Source organism: Leopardus geoffroyi, chromosome B4 (assembly GCF_018350155.1).
Source record: "Leopardus geoffroyi isolate Oge1 chromosome B4, O.geoffroyi_Oge1_pat1.0, whole genome shotgun sequence".
Classification (NCBI taxonomy): domain Eukaryota; kingdom Metazoa; phylum Chordata; class Mammalia; order Carnivora; family Felidae; genus Leopardus; species Leopardus geoffroyi.
The window spans coordinates 116542715-116559786 of NC_059341.1; the positions used below are offsets into that span (position 1 = coordinate 116542715).

Below are 17072 nucleotides of genomic sequence, written 5' to 3' on the forward strand. Positions count from 1 at the left end.
GCAACATCCAAAACACCATGCTGATGCAGACTGCAAATGACCTGGTTCATTACATAACAGTTATTTAGAAAGCCAATGTTTCTCTAAGAGGCCGAATTTAACTATAAAAGCACACAAAGTACAATTAGAGCTTATTCACTTACTTTGAACCAAATGTTTTTATGATAGTTAATGGAATTGATTTAGACCAAATGTTTTTATGATAATTAACAGAATTGACTAATTTAGTTTAATGGAACTGATAGTTAATGGAACTGATTTAGGTTCCACCAAGCCCCCCCCAAATACAGAATTTCTACTCAAAAAATGTTTCCTTGTCTATCTTTTGTGAGCCGGGCAGTATGCTAAAAGCACCAGAGTCAGAAAGGTAAAAATGACAAACCGTGCCTCTGCCCTAGGAGCTCCCTCTCTGGGCAGGGAGACACATGGAACTACAGAAATGCAGAAAAACGTGAGGAATAAAGAGGCAGAAAAAAGTAACTAGAAGCCTTCAATGAGACGGCTTCTAAGAGGATGATATTTGACTTGGACACAGAAGAGGCAGCTCAAAAATCAGCCAAAAGAACCTAGCAAGGAGCATAATGTGTCCACAGAGGCAAAAAGCAGAATATTTGGGAAACTGTGGTTTCTTGAGGTGTCTAGAATTTAGAAGGACTGAATCAGGGTACAGTTGAGAAGGTTGGGGCAAAAAAGACGTGCAGGGCAAGTATCTGTGAGAGGGAGGCACGAGACAGAACACAGACCCTCCCGCAGCTGGCCGTGTGAGCCACACTAGACTGGACACAATACCAGGTGAAAGGGGAAGCCAGGGTTTTTAAAGTAAGTTGGGATTTTTTAATCATAAAAATACTGAGAAATAGAGATCTTGAAATATCAAAAATGCAAGGGAAAAAAATCACCCATAACACCCTCCCTTAATTAAATTTTTTTTTAACGTTTATTTATTTTTGGGAGACAGAGAGAAACAGAGAATGAGCAGGGGAGGAACAGAGAGATGGGGGAGACACAGAATCCGAAGCAGGCTCCAGGCTCTGAGCTGTCAGCACAGAGCCTGACGCGGGGCTCGAATCTATGAACCGTGAGATCATGACCTGAGCCGCAGTCGCTCAACCGACTGAGCCACCCAGGCACCCCAACACCCTCACTTGAATACAGACACTGTTTAGACTCTTAACTTTTTAGAAACACAGAACTGTCGTTATGTTGTACATAGAGATTTCGGATACGGTTCACGTGTCGTGTATACAGAGACATAAGAAGGATCCGCTAATCTGTAGGATTTGGTCATTATATGCCTGTATACTCACACTGCATTGCATACCAACACTAAGCGGGCCTCTGTTGGAGACACAGAGATTCTATAACCAGACCCACTATTAAAAAAAAAAAATCATTTGAAGCTAAGGATAGCTGAGTTCTCATCTAAAATATTATCTGTCACATAATAAGAAATTGGGCATTTTGCCTCATACACACATGACAGATCATTTATTCCATCTCTACTCTCTCTTCTGGAGACATGAGAGGCTACACACGTTCCAATGATTGCCGCCCTCACGCTTTTTACCAGAGGGCTCGACAGATTACAAAGGATAGAATTTTTACGTAAAATGCAAGAAAAGGCAGGAGTTAAAGATGACTTCCCTGAAGGCTACGATTCCTTTGGTCTTTTATTTATGGATTGAAAAGAGAAATCCTTCAACGTAGGCCACAAATCCTATTCCCCTCACTCTAAGCCATCCATAGTTGGAAAGTATCCCAGATTCTTCTGGCTAGAGGAAAGCACCACAATGTACCTGTGTATCTACAGTATCTATTATGACTCAGATTCTATCTGAAAAAATTTAAAAATCCAAATTAGATTAGTAAAAGGGGAGAAGAGGCATGTGAAGAATAGACAGAAAGCCGTCTGGCAAAGTTTCAATGTCAGATGCTTTTTTCTCTGTACTGTCAATGGTAATGAACCAAATCCTGGGTCCATACCTGGCCTAGAACCCTAACTTCCCAATGAGATCACAAGAACTCTCAGACGGGACACCTGTTCTGAACGTATTACAGAACCACCTATGTGCAGAATTGCCGTCAAAAAACTTATTAATTTTATGCCCAGTCAGCAGACTGCCTTTCTTAAGAGGCTTTACTCATACCTAGTTCCCTAAGATATATGAACGATGGGGTTTTCTTTTTGCCTATACTGGGAAAGCTGATGAACTTATTAGTAAGACTCCAGGGGCTGCTAACTCCATAACAGTATTCCAGTGTGGTGCACTTTATTAATTCAACAGAGTCCACCAACCTTATTCAGCATTTCAAAATGTTAAAGAACCATCTGTTCAAGATTCACCAACTGCGAACATTATGAAACCTCATTCAGCCCAAGATATTACTCTGAATTTGATGAACTGAAATGTCTTTGATCTCTATACTTGATGCTTCTGATGTCATCTCGTTACTCTGGATGTTGTTATGACTGATGTTCTATCAATAAGGCACTGTAAATATATCTGTAAGTATGTCCACAATCCTTGTGTCAGAGAAAAAATGCTCAACTGCTTTTCATCCTGGATAAACATGTAGTCAACAATCAGTGAATATACACTTCATATTACAGGATTGACTCAAAGTGTTCAATCATATCTAATCAGAAGCAAGGGTATGTTTATCTTATTAAGGGACACATTTTTCAAAGGAACCAAACTTTATATATAAACAGTGGGAAAGTGACAAACATAATTAGACAAAATTAAACAATAAGCAGATTTGGGCACCATCATTTATTTTCCACTTATATAACATCTTTCATCAAAAATTTCAATAAATCTTGCCAAGTGTTCAGTGTTCATGTCCCAACCTGGGATATGATTATCTGAAAGTGTTACAAGTCTACTATGAATTTCACACTCAACAACAGACAGGCATTGTCTTTAGAACCTGTTAATTCTTTCCTCCCTCTTGCTTCTCATATCACTAAATCCTCTTTCTTTCTTGATCATCTCTCCAACTCCTAACCCCTCCCTGCCCTCCATCTGACACTGCCCAGTCTAGGCCTTTTATTCTGCACACTGGGCCACTGCAACCACCTCCTTACGCGTCTCACTATCTCAGGCTGCCCCTCCCAGCGGCAGCACTTGGGTTGTCTGCAGGAGGAGGTCTAAATTCAGTTCGCTGGAAATCAAGGCCCTCTGTGTCTCAACCTGAACCTGTCTCTCCAGGGTCTGTACTCACACCCCATTACCTGGACCAAATGGCCTATCCAGGTGACCTTTGACCAGATCAAAAGCGACATGCCCACGTGGTTTCCACTGGCTCGCCTCCCCTTGGCTCATGAGCTCCCCCATGGATGCAGTCTCACTACCCCCTCCACCTCCACCATCTACGTGGTGCCTGCCTGTTGGCATGACAGGTGTCTGACATATTTTGTCTCTATTCCTCACCCCAATTCTACAGGTTATGTTTAGTCTATCATAAGGAATATCAAGGAAGTCAAGGACCCTGAAAAGGTCACAAGCCAGTGAGTGATGAGCCCGAGTTCCAACTCAGGTCTGAGTCCACAGCCTGTGTTTGTTGTAAAACCTCAGGCTTCCTCGACCGCCACCCCCAACTTTTTACTTACCAAAACCATGGGTTCCCTCAATCTGGCTCATGTTAACCTTTTCCACACGAAGTCATTTATCACCTCCAATCTAGAAACCACTGCTTACTCAGAACTCCTGCCGCTCTGAGTCCTTCCTGCAGCACTACATTTTCTACTGCCTCGTATTATTAGTTATCTTATTCTTTCCCCCGCTTTTCTGCAGTCCTAGAGCCTCACAATGTCTTCTGAACACAGCAGGCACACGGCTGTCTTACAACGTTGTTTTGTACTTTGATATTATTTCCTCTGGGTGAAATGCCAAATCAGGTAAAAAGATCAGACGAAAGGGCTAATTTTGGTGACTTAAAAATGTTATCAAAGACCCAAGCTCTCTCCATTTTTCCGTTCCACCACTCTTGGGACAGCTGCTTGTTCTCTCACGGAGGCAAAAAGAGCTACTGAGGTTCTAAGAATCACATGCAGACCATTTCTGGCTGCAGACAAGCAAACCACTTTTCTTTCACATTTTATTAAAGAGGAAAACGTTTTCTAGAAACGGCCCAGCAGATCTCCTCTTAGGGCCCTTTGGCCAGGGCTGAGTCACAGGTCCATACACTAGTTGCAAGGGAGGCTGTGGAAGCAGGATCTAACATTTTCAGCCTCTACTTCAGGAGCCGGCTCAGCCAGAGAAAGAGAAAGAATCGTGCTTGCACAGGCAACCTACAGTGTTTGCAAACAACACCGTTAGAGAAAATATTAATGCGATGATAAGCTCTGTAAAAGGAAACCCCTCCATATCCACACAGATGAATCAGCAGAAGTTTGCTAATCGGGTAGAACAGTCCGGTGCTCACTGCACTAGAGGTGGGAGAGAACGGAGCTGGAGTTCCCCAGTTCTTGAAGCAGGAACTTGTGAATACGTTTCTTTCCCTCAGAAAATTAGATACCACAGTCTCTTCCACCACAAGGAAGGAAGGGCAAGGAGGAAAAAGAACCTAGTGCTTCTAAGCTTCCTATGTTCTCCAAAGAGCTGCAAAAAGAAAAAAAAAAAAAAAAAAAAAAAAAAAAACCTCAAGAGATTTAAAGAACAGAAGTGTTATCCAACTATTTATAGGTCTTTGCCTCTTTTTCCTATTCTTTGCTGTTTTTTTAAAAATTTTTAATGTTTATTTATTTGAGAGAGAGAGAGAGAGAGAGAGAAAAATGAATGAGTGGGGGAGGGGCATAGAGAGAAGGAGACACAGAATCCAAAGCAGGCTCCAGGCTTCGGGCTGTCACCACAGAGTCCAATGCAGGGCTCGAACTCATGAACCGCAAGATCATGACCTGAGCTGAAGTCAGACGCTTAACCACTGAGCCACCCAGCTGCCCCCCTCTTTGCTGCTTCTAACTGGACAGTCTCCTTGAACCACCACCACCAGCACAGTCATCTATTTCCAGTTCCAGAATCAACACAGACACCTATCAGAGGGGAACCGCTTAAGAAAATGCCAGCACAATGGAAAACAATGTAGCCACTAAAACGGAGGTGAATGTGAATGGGCTACACGGACAGCTACCCAAGCCTCATTGTTAGGGGAGAAAAGCAAGATGCACAGCTAGGTCTACACACGCTCATTTGTGCTTTAAAAGAGATAGAGTTTTGGGGTTTATATAAATATATACAAGCGTACTTTAGTTGTCTGGAAAATTTCCAGAAGGAAATCTCAGGAACTATGAATGGTGGTTACCTCTGGGAAACAGGGTTGGGAATTTGGGGACAGTGATACTTTTTGTTATATATTGATTTCTGGAAGGGTCTGTTGTTACTCACTTTGATATTATTTTTAACAAAGTTCCCAGGGCTTGTACCCTCAAAGTCAGACTAATATGCAAATACCTTTAAAATTTCATTAGCACTCTCAAGATACTTTCCTGCTCACTCCTCTTAGGCCCTATGATTTTACTAATAGCAAAATAACATATTTTTTTAAAAAATAGCAAAATAACTGACCTCAGTATTCAGGATAGTAAGTCGAAGAGAGTCACATAGTGACTACCTGGTGACTGTTTGCATATATACAGCTCATGTGACTCCTGAGGGCTAGACTGCTTTATTTGTGACTCTCAATTTTTTTTTTTTTTTTTTTTGAGAAAGAGTGTACACAAGCGGGGGAGGGGCAGAGAGAAGGAGAGACAGAATCCCAAGCAGGCTCTGCATGCAGAGCCTGATGTGGGGCTCAAACTCACAAATCCTGAGATTCACGAATCTTGAGATCAAGAGTTGGACGCTCATCTGACTGTACCACCCAGGCACCCCTGTGTTCTCAATTCTTAAAGTTTGGTTTTGCCCTTCAAAAATGGTTTCTGTAACAACTACGAAAAGCAGTAAGGGTATCTCCTTAAGGTTAAAGTGTCTCAGGGGCCAAAATAGGGTGGCCCTACTAATTCAATGTAAAAACATTTTTGATGGCTCCAGGATTTAAACAAAGCAATGCTGAAATCAGATTACAAGATACATTTAAAATGTTCATAATTTAATGAATTCTTAAAACATTAAAAATTGTTTGCCACATGCTCTAGAGACCCAGAAATTCCATCCCTAGGACCAAATGCTCATGTTAAGAAAGTGTATTAAAAATATTCATAGCGGGGCACCTGGGTGGCTCAGTTGGTTGAGTGTCCAACTTCAGCTCAGGTCATGATCTTGCGGTTTGTGGTTTGAGCCCCGCGTTGGGCTCTGTGCTGACAGCTCAGGGCCTGGAGCCCGCTTCAGATTCTGTGTCTCCCTCTCTCTCTGCCCCCCCCCCCCCCCGGCTCAGGCTGGGTATCTCTCTCTCTCTCAAAAGTAAATAAACATTAAAAAAAAAAAAATTCACAGCACAGGGGCATGCACTTTCAAATGTTCCCTCTGTAAAGAGAGCTTTCTTACTATTCTTCCTTTCTGATCTTATACTCTAATAAACTTTTGCCTGCTGCTAAAAAAAAAAAAATCATAGCCACAATGTTCACAACAGAAAACCACCACCACCCAGAAATAACCCAAAGGTCTATAGGCAACAGAATGAATATATATATACACTGTGTGCATTTGTTACATGGAAGGAGATGAACCATAGCTACAATGTACAATTAAAATAGATCAATCTTAAAATAATCAAGTGGAAAAAACTACATGCAGTACCAATACTACTTTCTAAAGTTCAAGCACAGGCCAACACTTATTTAGGTTTAAACACACAGGTGGTAAAATGACGAAGAAAAAGCAAGAGAATGGTTAACACATACCTTAGGACAGCCAGACCACAGGCTGGGGGCAGGGGGAGAGGCAGGGGTTGTGATGGAGGGGATATGCAATCCCGGAAAACGTCATGGGATCAAGTTCAATTTCTTACCCTTGGTTTTAGGTGCAGGAGTGTTTCATGTTATTTTTTAAATGCAATCTTTTATGTTTAGTATTTCACAATCTATAAACATTTAAAAAATAAAAGCCATGGAGTAAGTTACACCGTGTGATAAACTCTGTGTGGGTGTGTATCGTTTAAGTTATACATTGAGTGACATCTATCTTTTAATCCTTTTGGTCTATCTCTGGTTCTATGCTTAACTCTTGGGTAATAATGTTAAAATCTGAATTTGAGGACCTGCTTAATGTGACCTGAACTTAAAGGCCTCCTAGCCATCCCAGGAGGGGGTCCTGACTTGGTCCTCTGGGTCACACCCAGGAATGTAAAGGGTATAGTCTAGATAAAGAGAGAAAGAAAGAGAGAGAACGTACAGGAGACCAAATTTCCCTCAGGCTACACACGAACCCCCAGGCAGCCTGCAAACCACCCCTTGTCTGCACTTGAGACAACTCCTCTGTCAGCTGCAGGACGGCAATCAGGAGGAGGCAGAGCCGGGAGGGGCCTGCCCACATTGAGGAGGCTTCTCCAGAACAGCTTGGTAGACCAGCAGCTGGCAAGAAGAGACCCCTTCCTACAACCTCTTGAAGAGCGGCCAGCGGCAGCAGCTGTATTACAAGCGGTGCCCTCGCGGTCTGGGCGGCCATCTCCCCTTTCATTCCAACCCAAACTGTACGTGACTGTTGCACTCACTATGCTGGAAGGCTACTAAGATGCTTTGTTGTTAGAATAGGCTCTCCAATTTTTTTTTTTTTTAATAACAGAAATTTAATCTTCAAGATGCAAAAGATCAAATGATAAGCAGCACACTCCTCCAACTTTCCACACCCCTCCTCCATCACCAATTGTTTGTTTCCAAAAGCTAGGGATCATTATCAACAGTAAGCCGACCTTTGCAATATTCTAGATCAACCTTTGAGACCAAACTAATGTGTTCAAATAGTTTAATGTCCAGGAAATGAAACAGTATAGGCATTTTGTAGCAATGTACAGAAACCTTCCGTGGCCCAGGCACCCATACAAAGTCACAAATTGAATACAATTTCCCAGGAGATCGGGCAGCTCACAGGGGCAGAGCTCGGGTGACATGAACATTCTCCAGCCCACAGGGAGCCCTGCATCCATCACCACGGGGTGGTGTCCCAGGACAGCAGGAGGCGCCCTGCCTACAGACCTACACTTCCCACTGCTGCTTCCTCTCCCGGCCCACAGCCACCACACCCATCTTTCTCATGGGGCACTGACAGTGGCCGACACTGTCACACAAAATCTGTTTTATGGAGTCTGAAGTTTTCAGGAAAGGGAGGATTCAAGGATATCCACTTTTCAAAAGAGCCAAAGTCAGGATACAGAGTTAGACCCAACTCAGTCTGGGTAGAGCCAGGGGAAGTGGATGGAGAACCAGCTCGCTTCAGCCAGGAGCTGGCACACTCAAACACCGCGTGTATTTGCTCATTTCTTAAATCACACAGGCTGGGTTTACATTCTTAAAGGCCCCGGCGAGACGGTTTGGTGGTTCAGGAATTTAGGCAGTTTAAATACCTAGAAAGCCTCTGGGCAATTAGGGAGGATTTGGGGCAAGCACAAAAATAATTTGTATTTCTTTTAAGCACCTCATAAACCATTAATGACCACAAAGCTCTACAGTATATATTTACAGAGGCTGCCTGGAATGGGAGAGCGGGTGAAGAGACTTACCGAACACCACACGACAAATCAGAGGGCAGAACAGGGTCAGCAGCCTGCTCACCTTCCTGCCCAAGAGGCATCTGAGGCTGTAAGGCAGACGGGCTTGATATTCCGACAGCACCTACCATATGACTCACCCCGGACTTTGGAGATACTGCTCACATATCTGAGTAGTCCTGTGCTTGTCTCAGGGAAACTCCACGCCCTGCAGTGGGACCAATCCAACTGCCAGCAATAATATACTGTGTTCAAGCCACTGCTGGACAAGTGGGCTCTTTGTGCTGCCAGAAGAGGCACATTCTGTATCTGTGCAAGGGGCGGGGGAGCAGACAAGAAGGGGGTCCTGTCACCACACAGCCCGGGGATGGCAAGAAGACCCCAGAAGACACTCAGTCTGGCGCTCCTGGTTTACTGACAAAGAAATGGGCTCAATTCAACACACTCTGGGAAGAGCCAGGGCAAAGGGGTGAACTGAGCACAAGAAACACCAACATGAACGATCGCGGAGCAAGCAGTGAGTGGCTCCAACGCCGAGGGAAGGGCGGTCGCCAGGATGAAGTGAGGAGTCAGGAGACTCTTTCCTCTGTCGCCTCATTCATGAGACAGATGCTCACTGGTGCCTCTGCGTGTCAGGCACAGCAAGGCGTGCTGGAGTTGTAAGGGGACAGTCCCTCCCTTCCCCCACTCTCAGTCTGGCGGCCAGGAAAGCACTGACAGCCTCTGATGAGTGCCCTGGGTGTACCTGTTGCTATAAGGCAGCACTTGGGAAGGGGAGCCCAGGGGGCAGCGAGGAAGGACAGGGAAAGGGACGAGGTGGATACAAGGCAGGAAGAGACTTGTCAATCAAAAGGTGCTTCAGGTAAAGTGAGTTCCGAACCGGTCAGCCAGACAGCAGGTAAGGATTTGGAGGACTCAGGGCAAGGTGGAGAAGGCAGAAGAACCGGGCTGGCAGAACAGAGATCAGACCTTGAGAGTTCCCTGAAGTCATGCTAAGGTGTTAGGATTTCATCCAACAGGCCATGTGGCAGTTGCTAAAGGGATTAGGATGACCAGACCTTGGCTTCAGACAAGTCGTTCTGAGAAGCAGAAGGGAAAACACGTTTGGTGCAACAGACTGGAGCTTGCTGTAGGCATCTACGGCAAGAGTCGGTGAAGGCTGGACAGTGGTAGTGGGGAAGGAGGGCAGAGCGCCTGAGGTACACCAAAGAGGCATCGTCAAAAGGATGTGCCACCAACTGGATGTGGAGATTAAAAGGGAGAGTCAAAGAAAATCTCACTTCTTTTGCATTCATTCTGGTGGCCAGGAAGATCATTTACAAGACAGAAAAACTGGGGAGAGGCAGCAGGAGGAGACTGGGGGCAGAGGATGGATGTGAGGTTCCTGTGGGCCATTCAAGCATAGATACCTAGATGGACGCTCAGAGAAAGGCAGGGCTAAAGAAAGAGAACTGGAGCCTATTGGCGACAGCGTCTGAGGGGCCAGTTACTGACGGGATATGCGTGGACTTTAAGGTCCAGCGGATCTGATCACATCCCAGCTGCCATCTAGTAGCTTGGAGTAGCTTGGATCTTGCCTTAAACTAAATGTTAAATCAATACCATACGTTTAATATAAGAACATATCTTCTTTGCTGAATGCATTTGGCCTATTCTAACTCTTAAGCTTGCCTATTCTAACTCTACTAACTGCCATCTAGCTGCCATCCATGTGACCTTGGGCGATGAAGTTAATGTTGTTGAGACTCTAGTCTCATCTGAGGAAATTCCTCCTAGAAATTAATGAGATCAGAAAAAGAACCTGATGTCATACCAGACACAAGATATTCCTTATTTTTCTCTTGCTCTCTCGTGATCATACGCTGGTTCTTATTACGATAACTCGAGTACTAACCCCTGCAACGGATTACAAGCTTTCCTGCTGTCAGTCATTTGTCTTTAAGTCCCCTTGACCTTCCTTGTATGAAAAGATTCTCAAATATTTGAATTGCCATAAGCCACAAGAAAAAATCAGGCAAGAATGGTCAGAGGACCAGGGGTTTCCTGCCCTTCACATTAAATAACTAATGCAAAGATCTCAAAACTGCTGTGTGGCTTAAGTGGTATTGATTTAATTCTGTGTTGGGGGCAGGGTGTGATGGAGGACAGAGACACTGGGGTCTGGAAAAGAGACAGAATGTTGTCAGTATAATAAAGCCTAGTCAACAGAACTTTACTCTTTAAGTAAAACTATACTGTAATATTTCAGAGGAAGGGTGTCTACCAAAGTTAATATTGCATAATAAGCTTCTATCCTCTGGCTCTGTTCAAGTAAAAGTCTTAAACAAATGTTAAAGATAAATCTAGCAAATGGATCTTGCCTTAAACTAAATGTTAAATCAATACCATACTTTTAATATAAGAAGAGTATATTTTCTTTGCTGAATGCATTTTGCCTATTCTAACTCTTAAAATGAACATCTTAAATTACAATAAGATTTAAAAATCAGACCACTACGGCATACAGAATTCAATTCCACATAGCCAAGCTCATTCATTTTTCCTCTGGGTTTTGACTTCAAATTTGGGCTCCAATTTGTCTTACCTATTTTTATGGCTGCCTTCCTAGTGTGAGAATACCTTGGTCACTGGATATTTTATGTTATCTCCAACTTACTTGCTAAAAACACATTCACAATCACCTCTTCCTCCCTTCCTAGTCCTTCCCTGGCAGCTTCAGATATCCACTCTTTCATCCATGGCCCAGCTCTGCATACCTACTTCAGGTGTGTGTCCCAGTCATAAATATCTCAAAAAAAAAAAAAAAAACAAAAACAAAAACAAAAATAAAAACAAAAACAAAAAACCTCTCTCAAGTTTCTAATGTGAAATTACTTGACAATTGCCTTGAGGCTATCTAGTCATTTGGTTCACTTACTAATTTTGATTAAAAACAGAGAATGATTCAATTCAGAGCTATAGACTTCAGAACTTGTTTTACTCCTGGCTGTCTTCCACCTGCCCAGGTGTGGCTCGGCTGAAGCATGACCAGTCTGAGAGGGCACTTTGGTCCCTGAGTGCTGAGAAAGAACACACACTCACTCTCCAACATGCCACCTCTAGCCTGAGGTTCTTGCTGCTCCCCGACTGTCTGGACTCTGGATGGCTCCTTTTAACTCACAATCCACCTGGCCATCCCTCTTAGCCAGCTGTAAGGTTTCAACTCTTACTGACATATAGATCCAGGACACCTCTTCATTCTTCTCTGCCTTGAATAGATTTGAATTTCCCAGACTTGAATAAATTCAACTAATTTTCTGGGTCTAAAAGATCCCCTCCTATCTTGCTGCCAGTAGGAGGCAAAATGAAGGCAGGTAGATGGCCAGATTAGATGGCATCTGCCACTAAACCAGCAACACCCCCAGGCCACAGGGCTCCTGATTTGTGTTAGTTATCTCTCAGACACTAAGGACACGCACACAGTCTGGGGCCAGAAGACTACTTTAAAGTAATTCTTTTAATTTAAACACTACCTTGAAACACACACACACACACACACACACACACACACACACACACCCTAACTAGACCGTGACTTGCATCAGAGGTTATGTAAAATGAACAGCATCTCATCACCACGATGTTTCACTCACAAGCGCCCTACAAGATCTACCAAAGGAGCAGCACCATATCCAGGGAACAGGCCATGGCTTTCTCACAGTATATGATGCTCCAAGATCGTCTTACTTTCTTCAGAACCCAATTCAGGTTCTGGGACCTCATGTGACCCAAAGAATTCTATTGGCAAATTCAGGGTTATTTGCTTTACTAAACTATTTCTCTATTTTCCTCTCCCAGGGAACACCTTAAATACATTTTAATTTTTTTTTTTTAAGGTTTATTCATTTTTCAGAGACAGAACGTGAGCAGGGGAGGGGCAGAAAGAGAGCGAGATACAGAATCTGAAACAGGCTCCAGGCTCTGAGCTGTCAGCACAGAGCCCAACACGGGGCCCGAACTCACAGATGGTAAAATCATGTCCTGAACTGAAGTCAGATACCTAACCGACTGAGCCACCCAGGCATACTCCTTAAATACCTTTTAAATTCTTCTCTTTATGAAATATCTCTACTCATCCCTCCAACCAGAGGACCTGAGGTACGTCTCAGGTTTTGTGTAAGTAGACAAGGACAGTTAGCTCCTCTCCTGCTCTATTAGAATAAACTGGGACAGGAAAGTCTTTTGAAAATCAAAGATTTCACCAGTTAAATTGGTGAAACCTTTGGAAGGGCACTGTATTCCCATCTTTCCTTATTTAAAAGACACATACCCCTTGACTCAACAATCTCTCTTTCAGAAATCTATCCATACATGGTTACAGAAAAAAGATGTACAAAAATATTCAGTACAGTATTACAAAGCAAACAAACATGGAAAAAACCATCACCCTAGAAGGCACTTAAATTGTATATCAATAGGAGACTGGTTAAATAAATAATGGATATATATGTTTTGTGTAAAAAACATTTATGTAAAAATACATAAGAAACATTAACAGTGCTTATCTCTGGGTTAAAAATTCTAAGTTAGAACATTTTCCACCTTACGTCCTTTATGAGATTTTTCTCCTATAAACTTGCACTTTTTTAGAAGTTTATTTATTTTGAAAGAGTGAGAGCGAGAGAGCAGGGGAGGGGCAAAGAGAGAGGAAGAGAGAGAATCCCAAGCAGGCTCTGCACCGTCACCATGGAGCTGACACAGGGCTCGAACTCATGAACCATGAGATCATGACCTGCACCGAAATCAAGAGTGAGCGACCCAGGTGCCCCTAAACTTAACACTTTTTTAAGTAAGTTAAGCTAGTTAATAGGGGAGAAAAGCAAACCTTCATAAATTCAGGCTTACACCAAAGTTTTACTAAACTCTTCATTTTAACAATGTTATTCCATCTTTGTTAAACAGTAAATAGAACAAACAAGGCACAAAACTCTACAAAGCAGATACACATTAAAATGTGTTTGCTCCAGCAGCTAATGATTTCATCGTTCAAGTTTAGGAATTTTGTCTTAGAGTCTCAGAAGATCAGTTTTTTTTTTTCCTCAAGCACCTGCCGTATGAGTTACAGACCCTTTTTTAAACTAAATGGCTTGATTTAACCACAGAACTTGTGCTAAACATGTGTTTACACTTAAAATCAGTTTTACTCTGGAAATTGGGGTGAGACAGGGGAGAGAAGCCCACAATGTTTGTCAAACCTAAAAAGAGGGGCGCCTGAGTGGCTCAGTCCACAAAGCATTCGATTCTTGATTTCGGCTCAGGTGACAATCTCACAGTTCATGAGATCAAGCCCTGTGTCCCTGCATCCGGCTCTGTGCTGACAGCATGGAGCCTGCTTGGGATTCTCTCTCTGTCCCTCCCCTGCTCGCTTGCTCTCTCTCAAAATACAATTAAAAACAAAAACATGGGAATGCAAGCTGGTGCAGCCACTCTGGAAAACAGTATGGCAGTTCCTCAAGTAACAACAGAACTACCTTATGACCCAGCAATGGCACTACTAGGCATTTATCCACCGATACAGGTGTGCTGTCTCAAAGGGACACATGCACCCCCATGTTTATAGCAGCACTATCAACAATAGCCAAAGTATGGAAAGAGCCCAAATATGTCCATCAATGGGTGAATGGATAAAGAAGATGTGGTAAATATATATACAATGGAGTATTACTCGGCAATCAAAAAGAATGAAATCTTGCCATTTGCAACTACATGGATGGAACTGGAGGGTATTATGCTAAGTGAAATTAGAGAAAGACAAAAATCATATGACTTCACCCATATGAGGACTTTTAAGAGACAAAACAGATGAACATAAGGGAAGGGAAGCAAAAATAATATAAAAACAGAAAGGGGGACAAAACAGAAGAGACTCATAAATATGGAGAACAAACGGAGGGTTACTGGAGGGGTTGTGGGAGGGGGGATGAGCTAAATTGGTAAGGGGCACTGAGGCATCTACTCCTGAAATCATCGTTGCACTATATGCTAACTAATTTGGATGTAAATTTAAAAAAATAAAAAATTAAATTAAAAATAAATAAATAACAACAAAAAAACAAAAAACAAACCCGGGGCAGCTGGGTGGCTCAGTCAGTTAAGTGTCTGACTTTGGTTCAGTTCGTGAGTTCAAGCCCTGCATTGGGATCTGTGCTTTCAGCCAAGAGCCCCCTTCAATCCTGTCCCCCCCCTTCTCTCTCTCCCCTTCCCTTGCCTCACATGTGGCTCGCTCTCTCCCTCTCTCAAAAATAAACATTAAAAAAAATTTTTTTTAAAACCCTAAAAAGAAATACACGCACACCCTCAAATAAGGAAAAAAAAAAAAAAAAAAAAAAAAAAGACCGATGCCCAGGCCCTTTTATAGGACTCACAATATCTTTGGGTCTGGGAGTCCAATTTCTATATTTTTAACAAGTTCCCCAGGTAATTCCTATGATGGTGGTACTGTCTCGTGCACACTGGGTGTAACTATGCTTAGCAAACACTGTCTTATCCAATGGAAACAACACAGCATAGAGTCGAAAATTCTGTGAATTCTGCACAACTCCAAGATTTTAAAGCAAGTAACTTTTACAAAAAGCAATGTGGAGTTTGGAGAACCCTCCAAACCCTGCCATCAACCCACATCTTTGGGCTTATTTGTGGTTGTCATGGGCAACATGTGGAAGGGCTATCTTTGGGGCTAGGAGTGAGCTTGAGTAGTACAGACCAGTGTTTCTCAAATTATGGCCACAATCACCTGACTCCTGGGCCCCGCCTAGACCAATGGTGCAGGGGCAGAACCTGGGGGTCTGCATCCAACCGTCTCCTTTCTCCCTCCCATCTCCACCCACCTTCTTACAACCAAGTCAAGTTTCCTAACTACTTAGTCTGGTATTTCCTGAACATCTGATTGTAAGTCACCTTGGGCCCCTGCTATGCCAGCCCCACCCCAGACCTAGAGAATCAAAATCTCTAACAGAGGTTCCGTGTGTTAAACCAGGGCCCCAAGTTAATCCCATAAACAGGGAGGTTTGGGACACACAAATTCAGGTCAAACTCACCTGAAGATAAAGAAACCAAGGCCCAAGGAAGTTAAATAATTTCCCCAAAGACTTAACACCTGATTAATGATTGCCGGGACACCGAAAACCTGGTGAGCTCATTCTTTGCTCTTATACCAATACTATTATTAATGTTTATCATGAGTACCTGTGTGGTTTCTGATTCATCATGATGAGGCTGTAAGTAAGTGACTCATGAAGTCTGAACCCAGGGAGCATGTTGGAACATCTACCTGCTCTTTGGAGTTTTTCCACTTTCAATGTCAGGATGAGGAGAAATATAAACACAGCACATCTGATAAAAAAGCAAAGACAGTCCTACACATTCATAACCGGGGAAGAGGATTCGAAATTCTTGCTATTTCTTTGCCAAATATTAGAACCTTTAGCAAAAAGGTCTCTAACAAATTACAACACTTTCGGTCAGAACATCAGCCTGCACCTTGCTGTGGGAGAGCACAGAGGGCGTCTCCTACCGAGATTCTACAACCTTATCCTGGAACCCGTACCTCTACACCCATCAACGAGGAACAGGGATGGAAACAAGACCCCCAGCTTGGAATGCACACAGCAAGCTTTAATTCAGGGGGCGTTCAATCGAGTTATAATTGCCTCTAATTGGCCCTCCCACACAGTCTCACAATTTACAGCTGTAATCAGTTGCACAAAGAATGAGCTAAATTTCTTTTCTACCTTTGAAATCAGAATCCTCTCCGGTTAGGTTCTTACCATTACTGTTTTGATTTTTTTTTTTTAATATACCAAGATATAAAAAAGGATGAATGAAGATGCAGGCAGATCTTTTGGAAATAAGCACTGATCCCTATGACCTAATGATAACCCGGTGGGATTCAAATTTGCAACAGAGACTGATGCCAATTCGGGGAAACGTTTCGTTCCAGGGCACGCCATCCAAAAAAACACATTCATCTGGTCAGACATTTTCCATACTCTGATTTTTATCTTTCTTGGCATGCTCGACTCTTCTCTAATAAAGTCACAACCCTTTGTTGCCATGGAACCCAATCAGACATGGAGCCTGTTACTATGACTTCCCTGCAAGTCTAAAAAAAGACCCAGTGACCAAAAGAACAGCCCTTTCTTAAAAAAAGAAAAAAAGAAAAAAAAAAAGAAAGAAAGAAAGAAAGAGAGAAAGAAAGAAAGAAAGAAAAAAAATGTGTATTTCCAAGGCAAAGAAGCTCCAAAAAATGACCCAACCCTTTCATACCCATTGAAGTTTAAGATTTTATGCAGGCTAACTTGAACTCTTGAGCCAAAGCTCAGCCAGTGTTTTATAGAAAAATTTTCAGCTGGGTCATTCCATAGAAGACAATTTTATAAATAAGTACCTGG

At 42.8% G+C, this 17072-nt stretch overlaps 1 protein-coding gene across 10 annotated transcripts in view; it reads right to left on the reverse strand.

The window, feature by feature from the left end:
* TMCC3 (transmembrane and coiled-coil domain family 3) overlaps positions 1–17072 on the reverse strand; it is a 328168-nt gene that overhangs the window by 69105 nt on the left and 241991 nt on the right. Inside the window, exon 1 of one of the 10 annotated variants that reach the window (XM_045467037.1) lies at positions 8656–8777. The exons of the other annotated variants lie outside the window; for them this stretch is intronic. The gene's annotated coding sequence lies outside the window, so the exon portion shown is untranslated. Of the gene's footprint in view, positions 1–8655; positions 8778–17072 lie in introns of those variants that run through there. 10 annotated transcript variants of the gene reach the window in all.